Source organism: Lepisma saccharinum, unplaced genomic scaffold (assembly GCF_977018435.1).
Source record: "Lepisma saccharinum unplaced genomic scaffold, izLepSacc3.1 HAP1_SCAFFOLD_155, whole genome shotgun sequence".
NCBI classification, from domain to species: Eukaryota; Metazoa; Arthropoda; class Insecta; order Zygentoma; family Lepismatidae; genus Lepisma; species Lepisma saccharinum.
This window is the reverse complement of record NW_028142963.1, coordinates 399,602-406,453: the sequence shown is the minus strand read 5'-3', so window position 1 is coordinate 406,453 and position 6,852 is coordinate 399,602.

Below are 6,852 nucleotides of genomic sequence, written 5' to 3'. Positions count from 1 at the left end.
CGTGGAGATTTGAAATAACCACTTTGATTGTTGAAACAATGTAATACAACCTTGGAAACATGTTTTACAAAAACATTATATAAAATTTCAAACTCGCATATCTCATTTACTATACAAGATACAGCAGTGATTTTACACACAATGTAATCAGGTCGAAGCCCTTTATTGGCTCATCCGGAAAAATTTAATCCATGTGTAATATTCATGCTTAGTTACCATGGAAACTCTCATAACAATAAAGTAAACAATCTATTTGTGCATGATTGTAGTCATCGTCGTGGAGATTTGAAATAACCACTTTGATTGATGAAACAATGTAATACATCCTTGGAAACATGTTTTACAAAAACATTATATAAAATTTCAAACTCGCATATCTCATTTACTATACAAGATACAGCAGTGATTTTACACTCAATGTAATCAGGTCGAAGCCCTCTATTGGCTCATCTGGAAAAATTTAATCCATGTGTAATATTCATGCTTAGTTACCATGGAAACTCTCATAACAATAAAGTAAACAATCTATTTGTGCATGATTGTAGTCATCGTCGTGGAGATTTGAAATAACCACTTTTATGTTTGACACAATGTAATACATCCTTGGAAACATGTTTTACAAAAACATTATATAAAATTTCAAACTCGCATATCTCATTTACTATACAAGATACAGCAGTGATTTTACACTCAATGTAATCAGGTCGAAGCCCTTTATTGCCTCATCCGGAAAAATTTAATCCATGTGTAATATTCATGCTTAGTTACCATGGAAACTTTCATAACAATAAAGTAAACAATCTATTTGTGCATGACTGTAGTCATCGTCGTGGAGATTTGAAATAACCACTTTGATTGTTGAAACAATGTAATACAACCTTGGAAACATGTTTTACAAAAACATTATATAAAATTTCAAACTCGCATATCTCATTCACTATACAAGATACAGCAGTGATTTTACACTCAATGTAATCAGGTCGAAGCCCTTTATTGCCTCATCCGGAAAAATTTAATCCATGTGTAATATTCATGCTTAGTTACCATGGAAACTTTCATAACAATAAAGTAAACAATCTATTTGTGCATGATTGTAGTCATCGTCGTGGAGATTTGAAATAACCACTTTGATTGATGAAACAATGTAATACATCCTTCGAAACATGTTTTACAAAAACATTATATAAAATTTCAAACTCGCATATCTCATTTACTATACAAGATACAGCAGTGATTTTACACTCAATGTAATCAGGTCGAAGCCCTCTATTGGCTCATCTGGAAAAATTTAATCCATGTGTAATATTCATGCTTAGTTACCATGGAAACTCTCATAACAATAAAGTAAACAATCTATTTGTGCATGATTGTAGTCATCGTCGTGGATATTTGAAATAACCACTTTTATGTTTGACACAATGTAATACATCCTTGGAAACATGTTTTACAAAAACATTATATAAAATTTCAAACTCGCATATCTCATTTACTATACAAGATACAGCAGTGATTTTACACTCAATGTAATCAGGTCGAAGCCCTTTATTGCCTCATCCGGAAAAAATTAATCCATGTGTAATATTCATGCTTAGTTACCATGGAAACTTTCATAACAATAAAGTAAACAATCTATTTGTGCATGACTGTAGTCATCGTCGTGGAGATTTGAAATAACCACTTTGATTGTTGAAACAATGTAATACATCCTTGGAAACATGTTTTACAAAAACATTATATAAAAATTTCAAACTCGCATAACTCCTTTATTATGGAAGATACAGAAGTGATTTTACAATCAATGTAATGAGGTCGAAGCCCTTTATTGGCTCATCCGGAAAAATTTAATCCATGTGTAATATTCATGCTTAGTTACCATGGAAACTCTCATAACAATAAAGTAAACAATCTATTTGTGCATGACTGTAGTCATCGTCGTGGAGATTTGAAATAACCACTTTGATTGATGAAACAATGTAATACATCCTTGGAAACATGTTTTACAAAAACATTATATAAAATTTCAAACTCGCATAACTCCTTTATTATGGAAGATACAGCAGTGATTTTACACTCAATGTAATCAGGTCGAAGCCCTTTATTGGCTCATCCGGAAAAATTTAATCCATGTGTAATATTCATGCTTAGTTACCATGGAAACTCTCATAACAATAAAGTAAACAATCTATTTGTGCATGATTGTAGTCATCGTCGTGGAGATTTGAAATAACCACTTTTATGTTTGACACAATGTAATACATCCTTGGAAACATGTTTTACAAAAACATTATATAAAATTTCAAACTCGCATATCTCATTTACTATACAAGATACAGCAGTGATTTTACACTCAATGTAATCAGGTCGAAGCACTTTATTGCCTCATCCGGAAAAATTTAATCCATGTGTAATATTCATGCTTAGTTACCATGGAAACTTTCATAACAATAAAGTAAACAATCTATTTGTGCATGACTGTAGTCATCGTCGTGGAGATTTGAAATAACCACTTTGATTGTTGAAACAATGTAATACATCCTTGGAAACATGTTTTACAAAAACATTATATAAAAATTTCAAACTCGCATAACTCCTTTATTATGGAAGATACAGAAGTGATTTTACAATCAATGTAATGAGGTCGAAGCCCTTTATTGGCTCATCCGGAAAAATTTAATCCATGTGTAATATTCATGCTTAGTTACCATGGAAACTCTCATAACAATAAAGTAAACAATCTATTTGTGCATGACTGTAGTCATCGTCGTGGAGATTTGAAATAACCACTTTGATTGATGAAACAATGTGATACATCCTTGGAAACATGTTTTACAAAAACATTATATAAAATTTCAAACTCGCATAACTCCTTTATTATGGAAGATACAGAAGTGATTTTACACTCAATGTAATCAGGTCGAAGCCCTTTATTGCTTCATCCGGAAAAATTTAATCCATGTGTAATATTCATGCTTAGTTACCATGGAAACTCTCATAACAATAAAGTAAACAATCTATTTGTGCATGATTGTAGTCATCGTCGTGGAGATTTGAAATAACCACTTTGATGTTTGACACAATGTAATACATCCTTGGAAACATGTTTTAAAAATACATTATATAAAATTTCAAACTCGCATATCTCATTTACTATACAAGATACAGAAGTGATTTTACACTCAATGTAATCAGGTCGAAGCCCTCTATTGGCTCATCCGGAAAAATTTAATCCATGTGCAATATTCATGCTTAGTTACCATAGAAACTCTCATAACAATAAAGTAAACAATCTATTTGTGCATGATTGTAGTCATCGTCGTGGAGATTTGAAATAACCACTTTTATGTTTGACACAATGTAATACATCCTTGGAAACATGTTTTACAAAAACATTATATAAAATTTCAAACTCGCATATCTCATTTACTATACAAGATACAGCAGTGATTTTACACTCAATGTAATCAGGTCGAAGCCCTTTATTGCCTCATCCGGAAAAATTTAATCCATGTGTAATATTCATGCTTAGTTACCATGGAAACTTTCATAACAATAAAGTAAACAATCTATTTGTGCATGACTGTAGTCATCGTCGTGGAGATTTGAAATAACCACTTTGATTGTTGAAACAATGTAATACAACCTTGGAAACATGTTTTACAAAAACATTATATAAAATTTCAAACTCGCATATCTCATTCACTATACAAGATACAGCAGTGATTTTACACTCAATGTAATCAGGTCGAAGCCCTTTATTGCCTCATCCGGAAAAATTTAATCCATGTGTAATATTCATGCTTAGTTACCATGGAAACTTTCATAACAATAAAGTAAACAATCTATTTGTGCATGATTGTAGTCATCGTCGTGGAGATTTGAAATAACCACTTTGATTGATGAAACAATGTAATACATCCTTCGAAACATGTTTTACAAAAACATTATATAAAATTTCAAACTCGCATATCTCATTTACTATACAAGATACAGCAGTGATTTTACACTCAATGTAATCAGGTCGAAGCCCTCTATTGGCTCATCTGGAAAAATTTAATCCATGTGTAATATTCATGCTTAGTTACCATGGAAACTCTCATAACAATAAAGTAAACAATCTATTTGTGCATGATTGTAGTCATCGTCGTGGATATTTGAAATAACCACTTTTATGTTTGACACAATGTAATACATCCTTGGAAACATGTTTTACAAAAACATTATATAAAATTTCAAACTCGCATATCTCATTTACTATACAAGATACAGCAGTGATTTTACACTCAATGTAATCAGGTCGAAGCCCTTTATTGCCTCATCCGGAAAAAATTAATCCATGTGTAATATTCATGCTTAGTTACCATGGAAACTTTCATAACAATAAAGTAAACAATCTATTTGTGCATGACTGTAGTCATCGTCGTGGAGATTTGAAATAACCACTTTGATTGTTGAAACAATGTAATACATCCTTGGAAACATGTTTTACAAAAACATTATATAAAAATTTCAAACTCGCATAACTCCTTTATTATGGAAGATACAGAAGTGATTTTACAATCAATGTAATGAGGTCGAAGCCCTTTATTGGCTCATCCGGAAAGATTTAATCCATGTGTAATATTCATGCTTAGTTACCATGGAAACTCTCATAACAATAAAGTAAACAATCTATTTGTGCATGACTGTAGTCATCGTCGTGGAGATTTGAAATAACCACTTTGATTGATGAAACAATGTAATACATCCTTGGAAACATGTTTTACAAAAACATTATATAAAATTTCAAACTCGCATAACTCCTTTATTATGGAAGATACAGCAGTGATTTTACACTCAATGTAATCAGGTCGAAGCCCTTTATTGGCTCATCCGGAAAAATTTAATCCATGTGTAATATTCATGCTTAGTTACCATGGAAACTCTCATAACAATAAAGTAAACAATCTATTTGTGCATGATTGTAGTCATCGTCGTGGAGATTTGAAATAACCACTTTTATGTTTGACACAATGTAATACATCCTTGGAAACATGTTTTACAAAAACATTATATAAAATTTCAAACTCGCATATCTCATTTACTATACAAGATACAGCAGTGATTTTACACTCAATGTAATCAGGTCGAAGCACTTTATTGCCTCATCCGGAAAAATTTAATCCATGTGTAATATTCATGCTTAGTTACCATGGAAACTTTCATAACAATAAAGTAAACAATCTATTTGTGCATGACTGTAGTCATCGTCGTGGAGATTTGAAATAACCACTTTGATTGTTGAAACAATGTAATACATCCTTGGAAACATGTTTTACAAAAACATTATATAAAAATTTCAAACTCGCATAACTCCTTTATTATGGAAGATACAGAAGTGATTTTACAATCAATGTAATGAGGTCGAAGCCCTTTATTGGCTCATCCGGAAAAATTTAATCCATGTGTAATATTCATGCTTAGTTACCATGGAAACTCTCATAACAATAAAGTAAACAATCTATTTGTGCATGACTGTAGTCATCGTCGTGGAGATTTGAAATAACCACTTTGATTGATGAAACAATGTGATACATCCTTGGAAACATGTTTTACAAAAACATTATATAAAATTTCAAACTCGCATAACTCCTTTATTATGGAAGATACAGAAGTGATTTTACACTCAATGTAATCAGGTCGAAGCCCTTTATTGCTTCATCCGGAAAAATTTAATCCATGTGTAATATTCATGCTTAGTTACCATGGAAACTCTCATAACAATAAAGTAAACAATCTATTTGTGCATGATTGTAGTCATCGTCGTGGAGATTTGAAATAACCACTTTGATGTTTGACACAATGTAATACATCCTTGGAAACATGTTTTAAAAATACATTATATAAAATTTCAAACTCGCATATCTCATTTACTATACAAGATACAGAAGTGATTTTACACTCAATGTAATCAGGTCGAAGCCCTCTATTGGCTCATCCGGAAAAATTTAATCCATGTGCAATATTCATGCTTAGTTACCATAGAAACTCTCATAACAATAAAGTAAACAATCTATTTGTGCATGATTGTAGTCATCGTCGTGGAGATTTGAAATAACCACTTTTATGTTTGACACAATGTAATACATCCTTGGAAACATGTTTTACAAAAACATTATATAAAATTTCAAACTCGCATATCTCATTTACTATACAAGATACAGCAGTGATATTACACTCAATGTAATCAGGTCGAAGCCCTCTATTGCTTCATCCGGAAAAATTTAATCTATGTGTAATATTCATGCTTAGTTACCATGGAAACTCTCATAACAATAAAGTAAAAAATCTATTTGTGCATGATTGTAGTCATCGTCGTGGAGATTTGAAATAACCACTTTGATTGTTGAAACAATGTAATACAACCTTGGAAACATGTTTTACAAAAACATTATATAAAATTTCAAACTCGCATATCTCATTTACTATACAAGATACAGCAGTGATTTTACACACAATGTAATCAGGTCGAAGCCCTTTATTGGCTCATCCGGAAAAATTTAATCCATGTGTAATATTCATGCTTAGTTACCATGGAAACTCTCATAACAATAAAGTAAACAATCTATTTGTGCATGATTGTAGTCATCGTCGTGGAGATTTGAAATAACCACTTTGATTGATGAAACAATGTAATACATCCTTGGAAACATGTTTTACAAAAACATTATATAAAATTTCAAACTCGCATATCTCATTTACTATACAAGATACAGCAGTGATTTTACACTCAATGTAATCAGGTCGAAGCCCTCTATTGGCTCATCTGGAAAAATTTAATCCATGTGTAATATTCATGCTTAGTTACCATGGAAA